The 27,429-nt window shown below is 38.1% G+C and overlaps 1 protein-coding gene across 2 annotated transcripts in view; it reads right to left on the bottom strand.

Annotated features, from left to right (window-relative positions):
• LOC306888641 (Fc receptor-like protein 5) overlaps window positions 1-27,429 on the bottom strand; it is a 510,322-nt gene that overhangs the window by 169,868 nt on the left and 313,025 nt on the right. The gene's annotated exons all lie outside the window — the stretch shown is intronic.

Consider the following 27,429-nt stretch of genomic DNA (forward strand, 5'->3'; position numbering starts at 1 on the left):
TGATTTGGAATTTGAAGAATAGCCTTAGATTAAAGTATAGTTATAGCATTACCATTAACTGTAATAATAATTTACAAATATTAAATTGTAATTTTTTTTAACAGTAAAAGCAAAGATAATAAACTATGCAATTACTATAAAATCTGTTGTGTGCTTCATTTTGTTCTTTACGATATGGAAGAGGTTTTGTAAACATCTAAAACAAATTATTGCTGTTTAAAACATTTGGTGTAGGGATTACATGAACCATTGGGATGGCTGCAAAAGAATGCAAAGGTAGACTAGTAGCTCTTCGTGTATGTTCAGAATAACAACATTTGAGGGGGGTTATGTTGTAAGTTTCGGGAGGAGCTTGTCTATAAATAAACAAAAAAATGCAAATACTGAAAAATTGATGCTTGGAACTAGGGGTGGGCGATATGGAAAAAAATATTCCTTTTCTTTTCAGAAATATCACGATTTTCACGATTCTTTTCCTTGTTGGTTTTACTATTTTGCAAATTGTCTGAGCATAACAGCCAAACTAATTTCCCTATTATAAAGACAAATCCTTTAACGGTAAAAAAAAATAAAAAATAAAATAAATATAAATATATATATATATATATATATATATAATAATGGCCGATATTTATGACAAAGTGTGCGAAGATAAAAAATTGTGTCATTCATTTTACTTTCTCACTAAAACAATAAGAACAAAGACACATAAAAAAACACATATCCTATAGAGAGATGGTAGTATACGTTGTGTCAAAATGATTGATTTATTACCCTCATAAAAATTCCACCCCCCTCCCATAACTGGACACCTGTTTGGACACCTGTTTTGTACACCCCCTAGCCCCCACCGTCTAAGCGGGCCATCTTATTGACCTTATAGTGAACTTAAGAATTTATGACAATGTGTTTGTGTGTGTGTGTGTGTGTGGGGCCGATGTTATGTGGTTTAAACTTTAAATGGTGAATTTGTGTTAAATGGGGTAAAGGGTAGTTTTTATTAAAGTGTTTTCACATACATATCAAGAAAAAACATCAAACATGTACGTAAAACGTACAAAGACTGTTTATTTCCCTACAAGTGGAGACTGTTATTAAAACAGGAAAAACGTAGAAAATAAAACAAAAAAGCATTAGATACTATCTTTCCTATCTTAAAACTAGTTCGTTTGACAAAGTTAAATAGAAGAAGCGAGCGCGTTCGTTTAAACCTATTTTGTGGTTTTTAAAAAGTTGTGAGTTTATAACAGATACGAAGTTAAATAATATAGAATCGTTTTTATCTTACGATGGTACGCCTGTTTTACCCCTACAAGTGGAGAATAGTGTTATTAAAACAGTTTTAGGAAAAACTAAAACAAACAAAAAAGCATTAGATACGCTATTTCCTATCATTAGAATTTAAAACTAGTTCGTTTGACAAAGATAAATAAATAGAAGAGTTGCGAGCGCGTTCGTTTATCTATAACAAAAAAGAATCGGACGCGTTAGTTAAAACAATAAGATATTTATCAAAAACTATGTCTTGCTTTTTTTTTTAAAAGTTTGACTTTATAACAGACACAAAGTTAAATAATATAGAGACGAGTTCTCTTACCGTGAAGTGAAATAAAAAATATCAGACCGTTAAACAACAGTATAAGATAGCTGTAAAATCTTCTGACATTACAATTGAAAACCTACCCTTTGTCCCAACTTAGAAAAGTTAAACAAATGTCTATCTTACGCAGCGTCCGTTTACACAACCTCACGCTTCTGTGCCAAACTCAGAATGAGCTCGCGGCCGCTGTCAGGCCACACCCACATCACTGCCCTCTAACGCTGTAAGGACAGACCGGCCTGAAAATTTGCATGTTAAAGAAATTAAAGTAATGTTTTAACATTAGAACAAAGTTATTTTTAATAAACCTTTATCGTTTCTCAATTAATGAAACCGTTCACCATTCATCATAAAGCTTTTCACTTTAAAAGGTTACACAAGCTTCTTCTAAACAAACGCCCCACAGGGGAAAAATGTTGTTTGTTTGTCTTATTTTATTTAAGCGTCTTAATTCCTATAATAGACCTTTGCTGTCAAGCTTCTTCCGTGGTATAACCCAGACTTTTTCGTTTTAAAAATGAGGTTACACAAGTTTTCTTTTAAACATTCACCTCTAACCCACAGGAAAGTGTTGTTTTATTTTATTTTATTTTAGTTATTCACACTTAACACCTTTTATTTATTTACTCTTTGATATTGTCAATCTTAAAACTTCTGATGCGCTTGTGTCGGTTAAAATACGTGTGCGAGAAGAAACTGAAATGATAGCAAATGTTTTGGATTTTCAGTCATAATTAGAGGGGTGGTAAACTTTTTTTTTTTTTTTCTACAACATCTTACGAATGTAAATGTTTTGTCTCACGCAGAGCGACCGAATGAGAAAGTGCGCTGCGCGTCTGGTCGCACGGCCACTGAAACGGTGTTATCTGATCAACAGACTCCTTGTAAAATAGCTAAAGTTTCTGGGGATTCAACTCATTTGCAATCTAATGAGTTTTTGAGGGGATCTGGCGTCGTAAACTTTGTTAGAACGCGGTCCATTGATTAAAACAGATGGTGTTTCTAACATGTTCAGCGATCAAAGCATCTCTATGGCATCTATTTTACGATGTGCACCTGCGCGTGTGTCTGTGCGTCTCTGTCGAAGGTTTAGACAAAACTTCCCAACCCGGTCAAAGGAAGTGTGACCTATTGAACCTTTTCATGACACGCATCTGGTGAAGTTAGGTGTAGTTGAGAATTGAGTATTTATAATGAGATGAGATAGCACAAAAGAAGAACCAGAAACTTAAACAAATAAAGGTCCCCAAAGATGATGGTTTTAATAAGACGGTCTTTGTTGTAGGAAAACGTTGTTTAATTTACCTCATTTTACTTTATTTATTTTTTCACTCATATATTTTTCAGCCCTCAGCACAAACACACACACACACACACACACACAAACAACCATACAGTTAAATATTTAGACTTTTATGATGTCTCATACAAACCTTTTATAAATAAAAAACTTTTAGAATCACACTGGGTATCTTTACAAGGCGATGAAAAGCAGCATGATTAAACAATGATATAACTTTTGTTTTAACAAAGACGTTTTTAGATCTTCCAAACCTAAAACCACAATGTTCTAAAGCAAGGATTAGAAGCAGTCAAATGATCCTCTGATTAACGCAAGACTCTTACAGAGATATTTCTTTATGAATTTGACCTATATTAGACTGAAAATTACTTACGGTTGTCTGCAACAAAAGTATAAGGTCCCACAAATGCTTCTCAGAATCTTTACAACAGATTAGACTTTCTTTCTCACCTTAAAAACGGTATTATTAACCGCAGAGTTTAAATGTAGCATTTGTTCACAGTATAATGTTCTATTAAAATAAAAACAACTGGTCTATATAGGTTTATTTGACTAAGATTTGATCAAATAACTGATATAAGAAACATGCAAATATTTGATAAGTCCATCTTATCACACCACAACCTGACATGTCTGATGGTTTATGATGAGATCTTACTGATGCAGATGTGTTAAGGTGTTAAGTGTCTGTAAAATAGTTTAAAAAGTCATCTTTTTAGCTTTCACGTAGGATTTGTGTCCACGCTCAAGTGGTTTTTGTGTAACAGAATCCTGAGACAAATGAAAACAGAATGCGTGAAAGGTTTTCCCTTTAAGATATTTGTAATGACAGACTATAAGCTTTATAAAACAATCGTGCGTATGCATTTCTCTCGTACATGTATAAGGTAACCGATGAATACACAAAACAGTATTAATACATAACCTCATAAATTCAGCGTGATTCTATCATATCAATCAATAATAAAATATTTAATTTATATACCGCATCTGACTTGGTCTTCAAAACACAATAAACTTTCTTACGACTTTTTTTAAATGTGTTGAACAACCGGTTTGGGGGAAAACCGTATAGTGTTATGTTTCTAATTTAGGATACTTGTAGTTAATCCCGTCTTTATCTAAAACATTTTTGTATTCAAACTGTCTCACGCACACACACACACACACACATGTTGGTTTTAGTGTTTTCTGGGGACTCTCCATAGACGTAATGGTTTTTATACTGAACAAACTGTGTGTGCTATTGCCCTACACCAACCCTACACCTAAACTTAGCCTTCACAGGAGACTTTGTGCATTTTTAGATTTTCAAAAAACACCATTTAGTATGGTTTTTAAGCCTTTTGAATTACGGGGACATAGGCAGTGTCCTCATAAACCACCTTCATATTGTAATACCTCTGTCATACCCATGTCATTATACAAATTTGTGTCCTCATAAACCACATAAACATGTACACACACAGCTTTCCCGGTCACCCGCAAATTGCCAACAATATTCTTAACTTTGTTCTATCATTCAGCTGTAGCTAAAACCCTATAACGGAGTTATACTATAGATGCTGAAAGAGCTCATTAACCTGTTTAACTCTAAAAATGTTAACAATGTCGCTTACGACTAGTTTAACAAACAAGGGAACGTTCATAAAATAAGTCTGGAAGCGATTTGAAGCATTCTAACAACAAGTACAACCGCTTCAGAAAATAGCCCCGCAGTAAACTCCGGATGTGATATCGACCGACTTATCAGATGTTCAACATATTATTACAAGGTCTTGCTTATAGTTTATGATGAAGCTAGAAAAATATAAGAACACAACCAAATCCTAACGCTATTTCACGAAATAACGCAACAACGGGTGCTCCGTTTCAACATATATACGTCAAATCTGTTTTACCCTAAGTATATCCTATTCTTCTTATATATATTTGTTTAGGCTAAATAGCTACGTTTTAACAATTCTTTTTGTTTTTACAAAGATGTTCTATTGAACGCGTGTAACTAATACCTCCTTCAAACGTTGCGGCCTTTCAGATCAGCGAACCACAATACCCAGCATACACCTCAGACTACAAACGTGGCCGTCGGGGGTCCATATCCCAAAATGCGTGTGCGTGACAGCGCTCTAAACCGTAGGACTTCTGATTATACGGGCGCACAGATGGCCTATATAAAAAGACACGCATTTCCACACTTTTTGTGAAGTACATGCACCTTTCCGTGTTGTGATCATGTAAACCCTTTTTGTGGTTTCTGTTAGCGACGCGAAGTCCGATTCATTTCTGCGAAACGATTCTTTCCCACAGTTCGGTTCAGTGATTCGGTTCAAATAACCAATTATTTGTCTCATTAAGTCATCTCGCTGTAATCAAAATGCGTGTGAAAGGTGGGATAACATATTAACGTGATGTTTTGGTACGCGTCTTACACAACTGCGTGTTACTTAATGTTTTTATTAAGTTTTAATATAAAAGGTAATAGTCTGTTAACAATTTTGATGCTTTTATTATGAAATCGTACAAAGAACCACTAAAGTACGCACTGTTTGTTAACACAGAATTAATAATCAAAATAATAACCTACTACAAGCTTTATTTACAGCATGCCGAATGTAATACAGTTAAACAGAAACATTAAAACATTTCAAACTTGTTAAACAACAGCTTCAATACATACCTCTTATGAAAACGGTTAAAATCGAATGCCGTCAAACAGAACGTTGTCTGCAAGTTCCCGACGTGTAAATTACCAACAAGTTCTCAATATTCTCAATATGAAAATATGTTCAAAACACATAAATATCCATCACGCATATAGTTTGTGCGTTGATTTAACACATTCTGTACATTCAATCAAAAACACGACCGACAGACAGACAAAACCTCAACGATAGCTGAGATGGATCGGGAGGGAGGACAAAATTATTATTCTTCGTCACAATAACATACCGGGTCCGAGAAATTAGATACCCTTACTACAGATTTTCGCGACATTCTTTATTCTAGTTGTTATTTTCCTCTTATTCAATCATAAACCTGCAAGAGTTAAATTAATTGATAACATTTGAATAAATTCTCTAAGTGAAAAAATGAAATCCTGTGTTTTACGTTCAGATTTGTCTGATCGTTTTGCGATATTGCATTATTCTGTAATTCGGGTTAACAGGGTTAAATTCTCAAAAGAAATACAACAACGATTAAATGACAGTCCTTCTACATGACACCGCTTAAGACTAAACAACACTAAAGGACATCTTTCTGGTCTGTCTACGATGTGTACGTTCACAAGACAAACCTCCACTTCAAATTATTTCCCTTGAGGCGTTTGTCCACTGAATCTTTTTCAACACAACGACATTAAACATTAAAGAGTGTTATCGGTCACTATCGCCATCTTCTGTGAGTCAAATAAAGCAACATCTCTGGCGTACCTAAGCATCTACAATGCGTGCATGCGGTAAACATCTTTGTTTCTCCACTTCTGTCATTTTTGTTAGATGTAATGCAAACAATATTTTGAGAACTATGATGTTCCACGCTTTTGTAAAGGTTATAGAAAGAATTCAAACATAATTTTTACATAGGAATTATCTTTGCGCAAAGCCGATCGACTAAAAATCATTGAATTACAAAATGCAAAACTGTATACACAATTTAAGAAAAATTGCTCTAATGCCTACAGAATACAGAAATCCGCCTCTTGATCTATTGCGACTGGCATTTTACTAAGTCAGACGATCGGCATTACGGATGACGCGGCTCACATTTTGTTTGCTGGACTGCATATGCCATTACGCTGTACTGTAGGTGAGGCCCTCCCTCTGAGAACCATCAGCATTCGGTGTTTATAGAAATAAATGAAAATTAAGAAAAATGTATTGTGAGTGTTTGACTAAGTCGGTATTTCTTTTTTAGGACAATTATACATCTATTTGATGTGAGACTTCATTAAGGCGTGCTGTTTTACACTTACAGCTGCAACGTATCTCACCATCGTACTCAAAGCTACACATTCAGTAAAGTCTGAAGTTGTACGCGATCTTGAAAAGGCTACAGACACAAAATATTAAGGATTTTTTATGCTTCCTATGTAACTCAAGAGTCCGAGTCACTAAGAAAATTATCATATGAATACAGAAAACCCACTCATGATCATCTGGGTTTATTTTTGTAAATGTTGTTTTAAATTACTTTTTTCTTATAACAAACAACTAATACTGAAATCCTCTCTTCTAAATATATTGATACCACTCTATACTTTTTCATTGTTTTTTAGATGAAGACTATTCTCTGAATTCGGTCAATCATGTCGCGAGTGCTTGCTGGAAAACATGAACAAATGCATTATAAGATAATAAAAGAATAATCCTTGTACAAGAGTTTGTTTAAACCGAGATTGTGATGCACTGCAGATCTTTTTCTGCTCTGTCTACAAAGCGGCCATCAGACACAAGCATCCCCCGATCTTACCGTTTCTCCGTTACATGTACATCGATGTCATTTAGAACACAAAGTTGCACATTACAAATTGAAGATGGTGTGGAAACACTATTTTCTTTGTACGCGTCTCTAAACAGGTGTTTAATAAATAAATCACAGACGTCATGTAGTTGAATTCATTGAAAGGTGCGCATTTTTGGCCGTTTTAGACGGTCTGCTCCAGCACACAGACACGTTTTAGGTATTCATCTGACCAAAAGGTTTGATCCTGGGGAAACACGCACAACAGCGGCTGTGTTTTGTCACGATTGTCTTCATAATGATCCGCTTTTATTAAAACAATGCAGTGCGAAGTTACTGTATTCAACAGCACGGTCCCTTGAAATATTTTAGTATATTTTTTTCCCCCCTTCTAAATATCTTAACATGTATTTAGCTTAAATATTGTTTGTTAAGCGTTTACAAAGTTGTCATGCCTGTCGTTGAATTTTATAACATATATTTCACCAAACCTAAAGGACAGAAAATTAGGTTTAGCATAAGTCCGCGTTTCAGCTGTTAGCCTGAAAACGCAAGCGAACTGAGATTTCTTCACTGAGATAATCTACAGAATGTGAAACAAACTCATTAGAGTTACATTAGAGTTTTGGATTCTAGCGCATGTCGAATATTGTTTGTTACTGTTTCACAGGTATAACACCTCATTATTTGAAGACTCATAGGCTGCTGTATAAATCACAAAGTTTTCCACTGTAGTAGGGCGACTCTGAAACCAGACCAAAAAATAAATAAATTAGCTTGAGACTTAGTCGTAGCAGTATGACAATTGTTGTTTTTTATCTTTCTATGATTTGTTTGTGTTGTTCTGAACCACGGTTTCATTTTACCTATTGTATTGTCATGTGTGATTGTAAAAGTTTTGTGTGTGAGTGTCTTGTTTTTTTTGCAAACAGTACTGTTGTAATGTTAGCGAACTCTTTGTGTTCGTCAATATTTATGCAAATTTGCTTGATGAAATAAATATACCCTCTTCATTCACAACATTGTATCGGGTATAAGATACAAGATCCTTTCTTATTACATTGATAACAAACAAACAAAAAACCTACTATCTGTACCGCTTAAATAGTTACCTTTAAATGTTTTAAATAAAGACATTTTTATGAAGTCAGAGAACAGAACAAGGAGTTGAGACAACCTTTTATTTCAACAATATATCGTTGAGTATACGATCATACATTGAAGTAGTGACGAAAATGATCACATTTACAAACAAGCGGTAGTAACGACATTATACCGGTGGTCTAGCCAGAAAAGAAAATCTCTGCAGACAAACATGTTTTGCTCAAATATAAAATCAACCAGCGATTCAGCAATTTCACACGTTATAGAATCACAATTTTTTGCAACCAACGACGTGCATAAATCTGTTATACACGTACACAGACAGAGAACCTCGTTAATGTCCATTTCATCCTCACATTCAGACGTTACATCCAGAATTTTTCTGGTTATTAAAAAGACAGACTCTTTGCTGGTGAGAAACATGCTACTCAAATCAGGCCATGGGTTATTTTTCAGGCTTCTTACAACGTCCATTTCGTTCTTGAGATTTTTTACATGCTCTGTATCCCCCGCACAATCGTGATTCGGATCGCAAGCATGCTCGATGACCGTTTGCATCAGTTTGATCATCTGTCCTCGGTAATGCGGTTTAACAGCGGGGTCTATGACGTCTTTTACAAGACACGTTTTTCCAGTACCGTAGTCGCACTCCAGTCGCACATCCGCAACATCTCCAGAACTCCGGTCACGATCCATTAGCTTTTGCGCAGCGTCAGACGATTTTTCAGAATTCGATTCTTTCCAAGAGATACGTTTTGTCCCCTAACCGATATAGAACATTGTCGCCGTTTCCTAAAATCTTGATTGACCGTTTTAATCCGCGACGGTCCTGTGGAATTTCGCTTTCAGTTTCCGGTTTATGGTTCAGATCCGCCGAAGCGTTATCAGTAGAAACATTGCGGGGGGCGTCAGGCTCAGATGAATTGGATTCTTGAAGCTGATTCTGTCGATCCATGTATATAACGTTTTGATTGACCTAGCTCCGCCGTCTGCACTTTCAAACCTGGTAGCAACGCCGTAACTGAGTTTGTCAGACCAGTCATCGTCGGTTTTAGATTTCGGAACCGCCCTCAACCTGTTGGCTGGTGTACAGGGTGGGGGGTGTCGCCAGGAATTCCTAAACATCGGTCACGCCTAAGATAGGTTTTTTGTTTGTTTGTTATCAATGTAATAAGAAAGGATCTTGTATCTTATACCCGATACAATATTGTGAATGAAGAGGGTATATTTATTTCATCAAGCAAATTTGCATAAATATTGGCGAACACAAAGAGTTCGCTAACATTACAACAGTACTGTTTGCAAAAAAAACAAGACACTCACGCACAAAACTTTTACAATCACACATGACAATACAATAGGTAAAATGAAACCGTGGTTCAGAACAACACAAACAAATCATAGAAAGATAAAAAACAACAATTGTCATACTGCTACGACTAAGTCTCAAGCTAATTTATTTATTTTTTGGTCTGGTTTCAGAGTCGCCCTACTACAGTGGAAAACTTTGTGATTTATACAGCAGCCTATGAGTCTTCAAATAATGAGGTGTTATACCTGTGAAACAGTAACAAACAATATTCGACATGCGCTAGAATCCAAAACTCTAATGTAACTCTAATGAGTTTGTTTCACATTCTGTAGATTATCTCAGTGAAGAAATCTCAGTTCGCTTGCGTTTTCAGGCTAACAGCTGAAACGCGGACTTATGCTAAACCTAATTTTCTGTCCTTTAGGTTTGGTAAAATATATGTTATAAAATTCAACGACAGGCATGACAACTTTGTAAACGCTTAACAAACAATATTTAAGCTAAATACATGTTAAGATATTTAGAAGGGGGGAAAAAAATATACTAAAATATTTCAAGGGACCGTGCTGTTGAATACAGTAACTTCGCACTGCATTGTTTTAATAAAAGCGGATCATTATGAAGACAATCGTGACAAAACACAGCCGCTGTTGTGCGTGTTTCCCCAGGATCAAACCTTTTGGTCAGATGAATACCTAAAACGTGTCTGTGTGCTGGAGCAGACCGTCTAAAACGGCCAAAAATGCGCACCTTTCAATGAATTCAACTACATGACGTCTGTGATTTATTTATTAAAGACCTGTTTAGAGACGCGTACAAAGAAAATAGAGTTTCCACACCATCTTCAATTTGTAATGTGCAACTTTGTGTTCTAAATGACATCGATGTACATGTAACGGAGAAACGGTAAGATCGGGGGAAGCTTGTGTCTGATGGCCGCTTTGTAGACAGAGCAGAAAAAGATCTGCAGTGCATCACAATCTCGGTTTAAACAAACTCTTGTACAAGGATTATTCTTTTATTATCTTATAATGCATTTGTTCATGTTTTCCAGCAAGCACTCGCGACATGATTGACCGAATTCAGAGAATAGTCTTCATCTAAAAAACAATGAAAAAGTATAGAGTGGTATCGATATATTTAGAAGAGAGGATTTCAGTATTAGTTGTTTGTTATAAGAAAAAAGTAATTTAAAACAACACTTACAAAAATAAACCCAGATGATCATGAGTGGGTTTTCTGTATTCATATGATAATTTTCTTAGTGACTCGGACTCTTGAGTTACATAGGAAGCATAAAAAATCCTTAATATTTTGTGTCTGTAGCCTTTTCAAGATCGCGTACAACTTCAGACTTTACTGAATGTGTAGCTTTGAGTACGATGGTGAGATACGTTGCAGCTGTAAGTGTAAAACAGCACGCCTTAATGAAGTCTCACATCAAATAGATGTATAATTGTCCTAAAAAAGAAATACCGACTTAGTCAAACACTCACAATACATTTTTCTTAATTTTCATTTATTTCTATAAACACCGAATGCTGATGGTTCTCAGAGGGAGGGCCTCACCTACAGTACAGCGTAATGGCATATGCAGTCCAGCAAACAAAATGTGAGCCGCGTCATCCGTAATGCCGATCGTCTGACTTAGTAAAATGCCAGTCGCAATAGATCAAGAGGCGGATTTCTGTATTCTGTAGGCATTAGAGCAATTTTTCTTAAATTGTGTATACAGTTTTGCATTTTGTAATTCAATGATTTTTAGTCGATCGGCTTTGCGCAAAGATAATTCCTATGTAAAAATTATGTTTGAATTCTTTCTATAACCTTTACAAAAGCGTGGAACATCATAGTTCTCAAAATATTGTTTGCATTACATCTAACAAAAATGACAGAAGTGGAGAAACAAAGATGTTTACCGCATGCACGCATTGTAGATGCTTAGGTACGCCAGAGATGTTGCTTTATTTGACTCACAGAAGATGGCGATAGTGACCGATAACACTCTTTAATGTTTAATGTCGTTGTGTTGAAAAAGATTCAGTGGACAAACGCCTCAAGGGAAATAATTTGAAGTGGAGGTTTGTCTTGTGAACGTACACATCGTAGACAGACCAGAAAGATGTCCTTTAGTGTTGTTTAGTCTTAAGCGGTGTCATGTAGAAGGACTGTCATTTAATCGTTGTTGTATTTCTTTTGAGAATTTAACCCTGTTAACCCGAATTACAGAATAATGCAATATCGCAAAACGATCAGACAAATCTGAACGTAAAACACAGGATTTCATTTTTTCACTTAGAGAATTTATTCAAATGTTATCAATTAATTTAACTCTTGCAGGTTTATGATTGAATAAGAGGAAAATAACAACTAGAATAAAGAATGTCGCGAAAATCTGTAGTAAGGGTATCTAATTTCTCGGACCCGGTATGTTATTGTGGTAATAATAATAATTTTGTCCTCCCTCCCGATCCATCTCAGCTATCGTTGAGGTTTTGTCTGTCTGTCGGTCGTGTTTTTGATTGAATGTACAGAATGTGTTAAATCAACGCACAAACTATATGCGTGATGGATATTTATGTGTTTTGAACATATTTTCATATTGAGAATATTGAGAACTTGTTGGTAATTTACACGTCGGGAACTTGCAGACAACGTTCTGTTTGACGGCATTCGATTTTAACCGTTTTCATAAGAGGTATGTATTGAAGCTGTTGTTTAACAAGTTTGAAATGTTTTAATGTTTCTGTTTAACTGTATTACATTCGGCATGCTGTAAATAAAGCTTGTAGTAGGTTATTATTTTGATTATTAATTCTGTGTTAACAAACAGTGCGTACTTTAGTGGTTCTTTGTACGATTTCATAATAAAAGCATCAAAATTGTTAACAGACTATTACCTTTTATATTAAAACTTAATAAAAACATTAAGTAACACGCAGTTGTGTAAGACGCGTACCAAAACATCACGTTAATATGTTATCCCACCTTTCACACGCATTTTGATTACAGCGAGATGACTTAATGAGACAAATAATTGGTTATTTGAACCGAATCACTGAACCGAACTGTGGGAAAGAATCGTTTCGCAGAAATGAATCGGACTTCGCGTCGCTAACAGAAACCACAAAAAGGGTTTACATGATCACAACACGGAAAGGTGCATGTACTTCACAAAAAGTGTGGAAATGCGTGTCTTTTTATATAGGCCATCTGTGCGCCCGTATAATCAGAAGTCCTACGGTTTAGAGCGCTGTCACGCACACGCATTTTGGGATATGGACCCCCGACGGCCACGTTTGTAGTCTGAGGTGTATGCTGGGTATTGTGGTTCGCTGATCTGAAAGGCCGCAACGTTTGAAGGAGGTATTAGTTACACGCGTTCAATAGAACATCTTTGTAAAAACAAAAAGAATTGTTAAAACGTAGCTATTTAGCCTAAACAAATATATATAAGAAGAATAGGATATACTTAGGGTAAAACAGATTTGACGTATATATGTTGAAACGGAGCACCCGTTGTTGCGTTATTTCGTGAAATAGCGTTAGGATTTGGTTGTGTTCTTATATTTTTCTAGCTTCATCATAAACTATAAGCAAGACCTTGTAATAATATGTTGAACATCTGATAAGTCGGTCGATATCACATCCGGAGTTTACTGCGGGGCTATTTTCTGAAGCGGTTGTACTTGTTGTTAGAATGCTTCAAATCGCTTCCAGACTTATTTTATGAACGTTCCCTTGTTTGTTAAACTAGTCGTAAGCGACATTGTTAACATTTTTAGAGTTAAACAGGTTAATGAGCTCTTTCAGCATCTATAGTATAACTCCGTTATAGGGTTTTAGCTACAGCTGAATGATAGAACAAAGTTAAGAATATTGTTGGCAATTTGCGGGTGACCGGGAAAGCTGTGTGTGTACATGTTTATGTGGTTTATGAGGACACAAATTTGTATAATGACATGGGTATGACAGAGGTATTACAATATGAAGGTGGTTTATGAGGACACTGCCTATGTCCCCGTAATTCAAAAGGCTTAAAAACCATACTAAATGGTGTTTTTTGAAAATCTAAAAATGCACAAAGTCTCCTGTGAAGGCTAAGTTTAGGTGTAGGGTTGGTGTAGGGCAATAGCACACACAGTTTGTTCAGTATAAAAACCATTACGTCTATGGAGAGTCCCCAGAAAACACTAAAACCAACATGTGTGTGTGTGTGTGTGTGCGTGAGACAGTTTGAATACAAAAATGTTTTAGATAAAGACGGGATTAACTACAAGTATCCTAAATTAGAAACATAACACTATACGGTTTTCCCCCAAACCGGTTGTTCAACACATTTAAAAAAAGTCGTAAGAAAGTTTATTGTGTTTTGAAGACCAAGTCAGATGCGGTATATAAATTAAATATTTTATTATTGATTGATATGATAGAATCACGCTGAATTTATGAGGTTATGTATTAATACTGTTTTGTGTATTCATCGGTTACCTTATACATGTACGAGAGAAATGCATACGCACGATTGTTTTATAAAGCTTATAGTCTGTCATTACAAATATCTTAAAGGGAAAACCTTTCACGCATTCTGTTTTCATTTGTCTCAGGATTCTGTTACACAAAAACCACTTGAGCGTGGACACAAATCCTACGTGAAAGCTAAAAAGATGACTTTTTAAACTATTTTACAGACACTTAACACCTTAACACATCTGCATCAGTAAGATCTCATCATAAACCATCAGACATGTCAGGTTGTGGTGTGATAAGATGGACTTATCAAATATTTGCATGTTTCTTATATCAGTTATTTGATCAAATCTTAGTCAAATAAACCTATATAGACCAGTTGTTTTTATTTTAATAGAACATTATACTGTGAACAAATGCTACATTTAAACTCTGCGGTTAATAATACCGTTTTTAAGGTGAGAAAGAAAGTCTAATCTGTTGTAAAGATTCTGAGAAGCATTTGTGGGACCTTATACTTTTGTTGCAGACAACCGTAAGTAATTTTCAGTCTAATATAGGTCAAATTCATAAAGAAATATCTCTGTAAGAGTCTTGCGTTAATCAGAGGATCATTTGACTGCTTCTAATCCTTGCTTTAGAACATTGTGGTTTTAGGTTTGGAAGATCTAAAAACGTCTTTGTTAAAACAAAAGTTATATCATTGTTTAATCATGCTGCTTTTCATCGCCTTGTAAAGATACCCAGTGTGATTCTAAAAGTTTTTTATTTATAAAAGGTTTGTATGAGACATCATAAAAGTCTAAATATTTAACTGTATGGTTGTTTGTGTGTGTGTGTGTGTGTGTGTGTTTGTGCTGAGGGCTGAAAAATATATGAGTGAAAAAATAAATAAAGTAAAATGAGGTAAATTAAACAACGTTTTCCTACAACAAAGACCGTCTTATTAAAACCATCATCTTTGGGGACCTTTATTTGTTTAAGTTTCTGGTTCTTCTTTTGTGCTATCTCATCTCATTATAAATACTCAATTCTCAACTACACCTAACTTCACCAGATGCGTGTCATGAAAAGGTTCAATAGGTCACACTTCCTTTGACCGGGTTGGGAAGTTTTGTCTAAACCTTCGACAGAGACGCACAGACACACGCGCAGGTGCACATCGTAAAATAGATGCCATAGAGATGCTTTGATCGCTGAACATGTTAGAAACACCATCTGTTTTAATCAATGGACCGCGTTCTAACAAAGTTTACGACGCCAGATCCCCTCAAAAACTCATTAGATTGCAAATGAGTTGAATCCCCAGAAACTTTAGCTATTTTACAAGGAGTCTGTTGATCAGATAACACCGTTTCAGTGGCCGTGCGACCAGACGCGCAGCGCACTTTCTCATTCGGTCGCTCTGCGTGAGACAAAACATTTACATTCGTAAGATGTTGTAGAAAAAAAAAAAAAAAGTTTACCACCCCTCTAATTATGACTGAAAATCCAAAACATTTGCTATCATTTCAGTTTCTTCTCGCACACGTATTTTAACCGACACAAGCGCATCAGAAGTTTTAAGATTGACAATATCAAAGAGTAAATAAATAAAAGGTGTTAAGTGTGAATAACTAAAATAAAATAAAATAAAACAACACTTTCCTGTGGGTTAGAGGTGAATGTTTAAAAGAAAACTTGTGTAACCTCATTTTTAAAACGAAAAAGTCTGGGTTATACCACGGAAGAAGCTTGACAGCAAAGGTCTATTATAGGAATTAAGACGCTTAAATAAAATAAGACAAACAAACAACATTTTTCCCCTGTGGGGCGTTTGTTTAGAAGAAGCTTGTGTAACCTTTTAAAGTGAAAAGCTTTATGATGAATGGTGAACGGTTTCATTAATTGAGAAACGATAAAGGTTTATTAAAAATAACTTTGTTCTAATGTTAAAACATTACTTTAATTTCTTTAACATGCAAATTTTCAGGCCGGTCTGTCCTTACAGCGTTAGAGGGCAGTGATGTGGGTGTGGCCTGACAGCGGCCGCGAGCTCATTCTGAGTTTGGCACAGAAGCGTGAGGTTGTGTAAACGGACGCTGCGTAAGATAGACATTTGTTTAACTTTTCTAAGTTGGGACAAAGGGTAGGTTTTCAATTGTAATGTCAGAAGATTTTACAGCTATCTTATACTGTTGTTTAACGGTCTGATATTTTTTATTTCACTTCACGGTAAGAGAACTCGTCTCTATATTATTTAACTTTGTGTCTGTTATAAAGTCAAACTTTTTTAAAAAAAAAGCAAGACATAGTTTTTGATAAATATCTTATTGTTTTAACTAACGCGTCCGATTCTTTTTTGTTATAGATAAACGAACGCGCTCGCAACTCTTCTATTTATTTATCTTTGTCAAACGAACTAGTTTTAAATTCTAATGATAGGAAATAGCGTATCTAATGCTTTTTTGTTTGTTTTAGTTTTTCCTAAAACTGTTTTAATAACACTATTCTCCACTTGTAGGGGTAAAACAGGCGTACCATCGTAAGATAAAAACGATTCTATATTATTTAACTTCGTATCTGTTATAAACTCACAACTTTTTAAAAACCACAAAATAGGTTTAAACGAACGCGCTCGCTTCTTCTATTTAACTTTGTCAAACGAACTAGTTTTAAGATAGGAAAGATAGTATCTAATGCTTTTTTGTTTTATTTTCTACGTTTTTCCTGTTTTAATAACAGTCTCCACTTGTAGGGAAATAAACAGTCTTTGTACGTTTTACGTACATGTTTGATGTTTTTTCTTGATATGTATGTGAAAACACTTTAATAAAAACTACCCTTTACCCCATTTAACACAAATTCACCATTTAAAGTTTAAACCACATAACATCGGCCCCACACACACACACACACACAAACACATTGTCATAAATTCTTAAGTTCACTATAAGGTCAATAAGATGGCCCGCTTAGACGGTGGGGGCTAGGGGGTGTACAAAACAGGTGTCCAAACAGGTGTCCAGTTATGGGAGGGGGGTGGAATTTTTATGAGGGTAATAAATCAATCATTTTGACACAACGTATACTACCATCTCTCTCCTATTCAAATGAAACAAACAGTTCTTTATTTTCAGGTACAATAGGTGATGAGTTTAGCAGGAGCATTCAAGAAATTTAATGAACAAATATACAGATAAAACACTGTATAGACTGATTCCTAAAGCAACTGTCTTAAAAGTTTTTCAGTCAAGAGTAGTCAGTGATTCGTTTTGTTTTATTAACATTAAAGGAATAGTTCACCCAAAAATAAAAATTATGTCAGCTGTCTGTCAATTCTGTCATAGTTTTATTTTTTTATATACCATCATTTAGTCAAAAGTTGTTTTAAACCTGAGTGAGTTTCTTCTGCTGACCATAAATGCTATTTTGAAAAATGTGGAAAACCTAACAGTTGCTGGTCCATAGAGACTTCCATGTGATTTTTTTTTCCTATTATCAAATTCAATGTGGACCAGCAACTGTTTGGTTACCCCCACATTCTTCAAAATATCATCGTTTGTGTTCAGCACAAGAAATAAATGAATACAGGTTTGGGACAACATGTGAGTGAGTAAATAATGACAGAAATTACATTTGACAGAAATGACAAATTAAATTAAAATTCCTCATCTGCTGCGAACTATCCCTTTAATGACAGCTGGCTGCATGTTTAATGCTGTCCCTTTAAGACCTGCAAGTATCTAATACACAGACGTATCCGTTTCTCTCTTTGAACTGTTTACTTTCGTTTTAGACATAACCAACTGAGTCTGTATGTAAACCTTGTGTGTTTTGACAGTATTAGTGCAAAATGATAAATTAGTTCAGTAATCAGGCGCTGTTTGTCAAGCTTTTTAGCATGCGCGCTTCGGGTGTATGTGCTCAGAAAAAGCAAACGTCAAACAAGCGCGCGAATGAAACATTTAACCGGCAAGGCTTTAAAGCTCATGCGAATAATGTACTTTTTAATTGCTCCTAAATAGATGTTTTGGGTAGCTCTTAAAAGAGCTGTTGATTTTGAGAAATGCTGCATCAGTAGCGGTCTTGCCAGGGAACTCCACCAGCTGGAGACATGAAGTACTCGGCAAACCGATCCCTCACAGCTACAGCATCTCTGCTGGCATTGTTGGTGCCAAGCTGGGGTGCATTCTGCATTCCTAAAGATGGCTCTGTTGTCAAAGTTGGAGCAGGAGCTGTGAGCACATCCTTCCTCAAGAAATTGTGGAGCATACAGGTGGCGTTTACGATCTTCTCAGCTAACTCTGGAGACACTCCCAGTACCCTGCGATATACTCGCCATTGTGCTGCCAGTATACCAAAAGTACACTCCACCATTCTTCGAGCATGGGAAAGACGGAAATTAAAAACTTTCCTTTCTCCAGTGTTGTGTCCAGGGTAAGGGCGGAGGATGTTACGGCATAACGGGAATGCCTCATCTGCGAGGAACACATACGGCATGGCTCCAAGATGCTCTGCTCCAGGGAAGGTAGAGTCTTCAGGTATCCTCAGGGTTCTCTTGCGTAGGGCAGATCCAAAGGCAGAGGCAGCCAGTGTTCCTCCATCACTGTTTCTACCATATGCACCGATGTCTACAACCCTGAAGCGATACCTTCCATCAACAACTGCAAGGAGAACTATTGAAAATGTTGCAGGCATCATTGATCTGAGCCTGAAGCACACTTGTGTGATAAACAGTGCAAATTATTTTCAGAATGTTATTAAATATTGGCAAAATTATCCAAAACTTTTCCAAAAATAAATACAAATTCTGTCCTAATTGAAATAAAACAGGCTGACAAAAGATTGAATCCAATATTTGGTGATAATATCTCTAAAGAGAGATTTTTTTAAAAAAAGGCTGGCCATTTTTGACCGGGAACACTAAAGGTGCTATAGACCAGTTTGGAGTTGCATCAGTTGCAGCTGCGCGCGCATACAAACACTGGTAACAAGTAGAGAAAAACGGTTAAAATCCATGGAATAAGAGAAAAAATTATTTATATTTTTGTGCCTTTAGATGTTAGAATCGAAATGAAAATATTTTTTTATAGAATACTGTTGTCAATGACGCCATTTGAAGCTAAATTCAGATGTTTAAATGGACAGACTATGGATAAAAACTGCTATGATTACTCTACTTTTAAAGCATAAATTAGATTTAAACAATAGGTCTACATAATATTCACATATACAGTTCATTGGGGACGTATTGTATTAGCCCTACAGTTACAGCATGAAATACTATTTAAACCTATTACTATTAACAGTATACATAACATTTATTTACTTTATATTACAATTCTGACCTTTTTTCTCACAAATGCAAGATTATATGTCCTAGTTCGGACTTTATAACTCAATTTAACTGAATAATAGTGAGTTTGTTAATTCTGAGGAAAAAAGCCAGAAGTGTGGGATATAAACTCATGATTCTGAGCCGAGGGGAAAAGAGAATGACGAGCTGTTTTTCCTTATCAGAATTGTCAGATATAATCTAGGAATTGCGAGAATAAAGTCAGAATTTTGAAATATAAACTCAAATTTACTTTTGTTTTGTAAGGATTACAGAACCTCAGACACTTTGAACTTCTGAGATGGACAACACACACACAGTGCATTAACATACAGACATCTGTCTCCACATCCCACTGAGAGAAAATGCGGGAAAACGCCTCTCTGAAATATGCATAAACTCCTTTTCATCCCTTCCTTCCCATCACCCATCTCTCCCTTCACTCAGCTCACTCAGAATGGTCAATAGCAGAAATGTAATGTTCTGCATTAATGCAAGTGTTATTTACAGTCATGTTTGGTATCATTTGAATTGTCTCAGGGCGACTGGTACAATGGTCTCATTCTTATAAGAAGTAAACTAAAAGGGAATACAGATCCTAAGAGTTCAGAGATATTTTGCATACTGTAGAGGGTGGATCAGCTCCTAGTGGTTTTCATGCAAATTACCTTCTGTCCCAAAAAAGGTGCTAACTTGGCTTGAACAAAGCAAATTCAAATTGTTAGTTCCTGCCTACATTTCAGGGGTGTTGGTCTTGGTTTGAGGTACTTAAGGAAATGTGGCAAAAGGGTCGGGGCGATTCTGTAACCAGAAGCCCGTAGTGTGGGTCTCAATGCTCACACTATGTATTTCTATAAAGTCAGGTATGCATCCTTTACTCGTAGAATTATCTTTGAGAATTCGATGTTTTGTATTGATATGATTTGATCTCTTTGAATTGCTGTGGAATTGACATAATACATACATTTACCTGACTGATAATAAATTGTTACATTTGACCTTATTCTGTTTTACTCTGTAATTATTGACTCGAGTAGATTACGTTGCATCCTTGTTAAAGACATGAGCAACCGAATGAACGAGTAAATATAAAGTCAAGAGTTAACTAGAATAATCAAATATCAGAATAATAAATTAGAAATGGACAAGCAATCAATTTGTATTTAAAGCTAAATACGAGGTCATAATAACATGGAGTCAGATTAAATAATAAAATGGAGTCAGATTAGAGTTTAACTTAAATTGAAGAACTTTGCACACCGGAAAGACCGAACACGCAGGAAACCTTCATCCACCATCGGAAACCTTCTTTGGACCGGATGTGTGGACCTTACAGTTTTTTATTCCATGGCTTCCAGACAGCTTCTTGAAAACCAGAAAGTGATCCAGCGGCGAGTGACCTAGTGTTCACAATGTAAAAGACTTCATAGAATCACAAAAGAGCCAAAAGTGATGTGGTCTGAGTATGTATATGAAGTATTTTATGAAACAATACGTTGATTAAAATGAAGACAAAAGACATATTCTGATTGTAGCAGCCCTTCAACTTGGATTAAACAGGCTTGGGAGTGTTTCCATACGGGTGTACTTTAATTCAGACGAGTGTGCATAGCATCAACACCGTGAAAACTTAAAGGAAAATAACAAAGGCAAATTTAGCCAGATACAAAATAATCCTTTGACAAATGCACTTTAGCAAGCTAGCATCACATTGATAACAGCATAGCAGGCAACAGCCATCATTAAATGAATCTCATTACCATTTACATGAACGTATGAAATGAATTAATATGAACATTAACTTAACTTGGACGTTGGAGAGCTAGCTAGCAACTTCATAAATCATTCTCAAATTATTACTGCCAAACAAATCAAGCACAGAGTAGTAAAACACTTCAAAGAACACTTTAGTTGAAGGTTACGGTAATATTTTCCAATCTCTGACTCTAAACATGCATCGTCTTGTAACGTGCCTTCTCGTGACTTCTTGTGTTTTTATTGAACGAGCGTGAGCGTGAAGAAATTAGTCCCGCCTTTAGATAGCATTATGTCAAAATAAAAGTCACATGAAATAAAAGTATGAAAACAGAATAATCATAATAAAACACTGCTAGTGGTCATCTACACTCCCACCACTGATGTTATGAAGAGTGAAGACAAGGATCAACCTGGCTGAATGGCTCATACGTGAGTCCTATGTCTGTATCGGTGTTTCTAGATATGTGCAGGTGAGTGCTACTTAAGAACTGAGAGTAGCCTATGTCATAAGGGGATAAAGGTGTAGACAACTAAACTGATCACTCACTCTCGAGAAGAAGAACTAGTTTCTGAATGGGCCTTTCTATAATCAAAGGTTTGGTGGGGCGATCTTGTTTAACTGACGTCCTTTCTCCTACTAACACCTTGACGCGACGCACTAGTCCATCGCTCTCCTTTGTGGTTTCAACCACTCGTCCCAGGTGCCACTGATTTCTAGGGGTGTCTTCCTTTATAATGACTAAGTCATCTACCTTAAGGTTGCGTCGAGTCGTATGCCACTTTTGGCGTGTGGAGATGTTCATGAGATATTCTCTCTTCCACCGGCACCAGAACTGTTCGACGAGGTACTGGACTCTTCGCCACCTTTTAGTTGCATAGACATCTTCCTTCTCAAATTTGCCAGGCGGTGGAAGGGCAATCTTGGACTTCATCAGTATGAGATGGTTTGGAGTTAATGGCTCGAGCGAGGTAGGATCATTTACCCCGTTTGCGGTTAATGGACGGCTGTTCACAATGGCCATTGCTTCATAGAACAGAGTTCGAAGGGAAGAGTCGTCGAGTCTGCCTGAGTATTGACAGAGTGTGGCATTTAGGACATTACGGACAGTCCGAATCTGGCGCTCCCAGACGCCGCCAGCGTGACTTGCTGAAGGAGCATTGAAGATGAACTCACATTGCCTTTCTGCGAAGAAGCTCTCGATTGTTTTGGTGTCACATTGCTTCAGTGCTTCTTTGAACTCATTTTTAGCTCCCACAAAATTGGTTCCTTGATCGCAATGGAGTTGACGAACGGCTCCTCTGAGACTGATGAAGCATCTTAAGGCATTGACAAATGCATCTGTGGATAAGTCCTCAAGCATCTCAATGTGAACAGATCGAGAGGCAAGGCAAGTGAAGATTAAACCATAGCGCTTTTGCTCTTTGCGGGCTTTCTTAGTGATGAATGGGCCGAAGCAATCGATGCCGCAGTATGTGAAGGGAGCAGAGACTTCTACACACTCTTTAGGAAGCTCTGCCATGCGTTGTTCTTCTGCAGGCCGTCTGAGTCTTCTGCACTTCACACATCTGTGTATCAGCTTAGCAACTGACTTACTTCCACCGATGACCCAAAACCCATTGGCTCGAAGTTCTGTTAGAGTTTGATTCCGGCCTTGGTGACAGATCCTCTAGTGGCAGTGGGTCATGATCAGCTTGGTAATATGTCCTCCTTTGGGTAGAATCAAAGGGTGTTTGACTTCTAGGCTTAAGGATGACTGATCTAGTCTCCCACCGACACGAAGTGCTCCTCCTTCTAAGATGGGATCCAAGCGAAACAGAGGGCTGGAGTTTTGAAGACTTTTTCCCTTTTGAAGTATCTTCATCTCTTGGGGGAATGCTTCTTCTTGTGCAAGCCTCATTACTGATTCGGCAGCTCTCTCGCGTTCTTCCACACTCACAGGTTTGCCAGGATGGGTTTGCTTTGAATTCAGCCTCTTGATTCTTGCAATGACTTTCAGGAGTTTTGACCAGGAGGAGAACCGATTTAGACGGGTAAGAAAGTCTGACTTGGAAGGTTCAACTTTAGTTGTAAACGCCTGCATTGACCTGACCTCAGGATCACCAACAAGCAAATCAGGAGTGAGGTGAGACTCTGAATGTATTTCTTGTTCCCACAGGAATTTGGGTCCTGGTAGCCAGTTTGTTGAGGAGATGTCTACTGCATTGAGACCTCTCGACGCATGGTCAGCAGGGTTTTCTGTTGTGTCTATGTAGTGCCACTGGCTGGGGTTGGTGTGTTCTCTGATCATTTGCACACGATTGGCAACGAAGACATGGAACCTTCTTGCTTCATTGTTAATATAAGCCAGGACAACTTGGGAGTCAGTCCAGAAACATTCTGCATGGATCAGCATTTCAAGCTCGTTTCTCAGCATGACACTTGATCTTGCAGCGACCACTGCTGCTGCAAGTTCCAATCTTGGAATGCTTGTGAGTTTTATAGGCGCAACTCTAGCCTTTGCCATCACAAGGCTGCAGTGAACTTCACCATCTTCATTCTTGCTTCTCAGATAGGAACACGAGCCATATCCTATATTGCTGGCATCCGAGAAGTGGTGTAGTTCCCTCGTGACAGTTTTGCAGAAACCTTGTGGTTGGTAGCATCTCGGTATTGAGACTTCCTTCAGCCTTTGTAGGTCGCTCTTCCATTTCTCCCACCCTGGACTTAAGTCTTCGGGAAGTGGGTCATCCCATCCAATGCCTTGACGGCACAGCTCCTGGAGGATGCACTTTCCAGTTAAGATAAATGGAGCCACGAATCCGACTGGATCGTACAAAGAAGCAATGACGGATAGGATGCCGCGACGTGTAGAGGGTCTGGTTTGTGGGTTTACATTGAAGCTGAAGGTGTCATGTTCAAGGGACCACTGGATACCGAGAGCACGTTCTGCTGGAGCTGCATTTAGGTCCAGATTGAGGGGTTCAGATGTGACTGCTCTCTCAGTTGGGTCCACAGAGTCCAGAACTGACCTTTTGTTTGAATTGAACTTGTGTAGACGCAAACCTCCTCTCTTGCACAACTCTCGTGCTTCAGCAATCAACTCCTTTGCTTCTTCTACGGAGGGGACGCTGATGAGCCCATCATCGACGTAGAAGTTATTTTCAACGAAGGCTGATGCTGATGGATACTCGTCCTTGTGTTGACGTGCCAAGTACTTCAGACCAAAGTTGGCACATCCCGGTGACGATCAGGCGCCGAATAGAGGAACAGCCATTTGATACTCTTGAGGCTCTGCTTCAAGGTCTACATCCTCCCACCAGAGAAACCGCAAGTAGTTCCGTAGTTCAGGAGAAACGTAAAACTGATGGAACATTTTCTCGATGTCGCATATGATGGCTACAGCCTCTTTCCTGAAACGACAGAGCACTCCAAGGAGAGAGTTGATCAGGTCAGGACCTGTTAGCAGTGTATCATTTAGTGAGACACCACGGAACTTCGCTGAACAGTCAAAGACGACCCTTAGCTTCTCTGGCTTCCCATGGTGTGGTATGTACCACGTAGTCTGCTGTCCTGTCACAGGAGAGGCTGGCTCTGCGTCACCTTTCTTTATCATATCTTTCATGAAGGTCTTGTACTGTTCTTTATACCGCTCGTTATTTTTCAATCTTTTCTTTAGGTGCTGCAGTCGAACTGTTGCCAGCTTCTTGTTGTCTGGTAGCAGAGGAGGCTCTGTGCTCTTGAACGGGAGGGGCATTTCATAGTGTCCATCTTTCCTTTGAGTTATGTTGTCACTCAGGAGCTGAATGAAGCGAACATCGTCTTGTGACACATACTTGTCTTTGTCTGCATACTTCCTTTCATTGAAGTCTGATTCCAAGACCTTCAGCACGTCAGTGGTTGATGGCGCTGGTATTTCCTTCACTGTCACTCGATGGACGAACCTCTGGTTTCCCTGGCGATCCAGATGTGGATTGGATGAGCCTACGATGCTCCAGCCGAGTTCCGTTCTCTGGGCAAATGGATCATTTTCGCCTCCTGTGACGACTTCCTGGGGGGCTAACGCCAACGGGCAATCACTTCCAATTAGCAGTCCCACCTCACAGTCCTTCAGCAGCGGAAGTTTGTTTGCTAGATGTTTTAAATGAAGCCAGAGCAGCGCTGTCTTGGAAGTCGGGATGTAGGACTTGTCGACCGGGATGAAACCACGAGTGTAGGCTTGGCGTAGCTGAATCTGTTTTTGAGACTGTAGTCCTCGAACTTGTAGACCGTAGACACTTTTGCTTGCTATGGGTGTGTCAACAGATGTCATGGTGCTCAGTTTGAGCTGTACTGGTTTGGTCTCCACGTTCAGCTCTTCGAGTAGGTCTTCCAAGACGAATGTCGAATCACTCTGCGTATCCAGAAGAGCATATGTTATAACTTCTTTCTGTGGTTCATTTGCAGATGACATGAAAACAGGGACGATGCTTGATCTGGCAAAGATGTGCTGCGTCACTGCATGGGACGTCACTTTGATCTCCTCCTGACTAGTGCCTTTATCTGTGGAAGTGGACTGTTTCTCTTTTGCTTCCACAGATCAGTTCTCTCTCTCTTCATGTAGACAGGTGGGGTGACGTCTGCTGCATATGCCACAAGAGTGTCGCGTTTTGCAATCCTTACTGTTATGTCCCTTTCTCAAACATCCGTAGCACAAATTGTTTTCCCTTATGAAGGCCTTCTTATTTTCAAGAGATTTTGCTGCAAAGGTAGGGCACTTTACGACGCCGTGCATCTCATCTTTGCAGATAGGACAAGGTGGCTTTGACTTGGTGCTGAACACTTTCTCAACCTTTTCCGTGGGATTGTTCCCTTTAGTGTTTGTGTGAAGTGCTCTAGCTCTCTTGGGCTGCCTGTCATCTGTGGCCTTGATCAGAAGTGGAGAGGCGACAGGGTTACAGGCTATCCGAGCCTCCTTCTGGATGAACCTTGTGAAACAGGAAAAGCTCGGGTAATCCCCGGATTCGTCCAACCTTTCTGTGACGAGTCTGCACCATCTTCGTGTGATCCAGTCTGGTAATTTCTTCAGCAACTTGTGGTTCTCTTCACAGTCGTCCAAGATGGCCAATCCTTTCACATGAGGCATCGCTTCAACGCATCCTTGCAGGAAGTCAGCAAACTCTCGAAGTGCAGCAGGATCACTGGTACCAACCTTGGGCCATTTCATGAGCTTGTCTCTAAAGGCCTTTTGCAGAATGAAGTGGTTTCCGTACCTTTCTTCCAGGACCCTTAAGGCCCCTTGATATGCTTCTTCTGAGTTTCTATAGAAGAATCCCTCTACGGCTTTACGTGCTTCTCCACTCAGATAGTTTTTTAAATAGAACATTTTTTCATGAGCTGGGAGAGGCTGGTGGTCTATGAGGGCCATGAAGGACATCTTCCAGTCTACATACTTTAGGGCTTCGCCAGAGAACTTTGGTGGCTCAGGAGCAGGCAGGTGATTCATACTGAGTGAGTTAATGAGTGCTTGGGTAAGGCCATCTTTCTCAGGAGATGCTAGTGCATTGGCGTGTGCTTGTGGAGGCTGGTATGCTTCGGCCTTTGAATTAAGCTGGCCTTTGAATTCAACTGTGAGATTAGTCTCTTTTAGCCAGTCTCTGGAGTCATGTTCAAGGCTCTCGTATGCATTTACTCTCGCCTCTGCTATTCTTACTTCTGACTCTGCTTGAATTTGCTGTAGTCTTTTCTTTTCCTGACGCATGTTTGCCTCTATCCTTTTAAGAGCTACTTGCTTTTCTTCTTCCAACCTTTTAAGAACTAGCTGCTTCTCTTCTTCCAACCTTTTAAGAACTAGCTGCTTCTCTTCTTCTAACTTGCTAAGAACTTCTTCTTGAGCTTGTATTTGATATACTGCCTTAACCTTTTCTTGTTGAGCTGCGAGTTCTGCTCCCGCATCTACATGTTTGCTTGAGCCCTGTGAGTGGGTTGAATTTTCTGCTAGAGAGAGTACAGTATATGTCCTTGTGTGTCCGAAGATAGATCCATACTCATCCTTCTTAAGTGCCATCCTCACTCGTAGTTTCTCAAGTTCTGGATTGAAGACCTCGTCTACAGTTTCTAGCCGCATACAAGCATCCATTTTCAG

The sequence above is a fragment of the Barbus barbus genome (assembly GCF_936440315.1).
Source record: "Barbus barbus genome assembly, chromosome: 2".
NCBI lineage: Eukaryota > Metazoa > Chordata > Actinopteri > Cypriniformes > Cyprinidae > Barbus > Barbus barbus.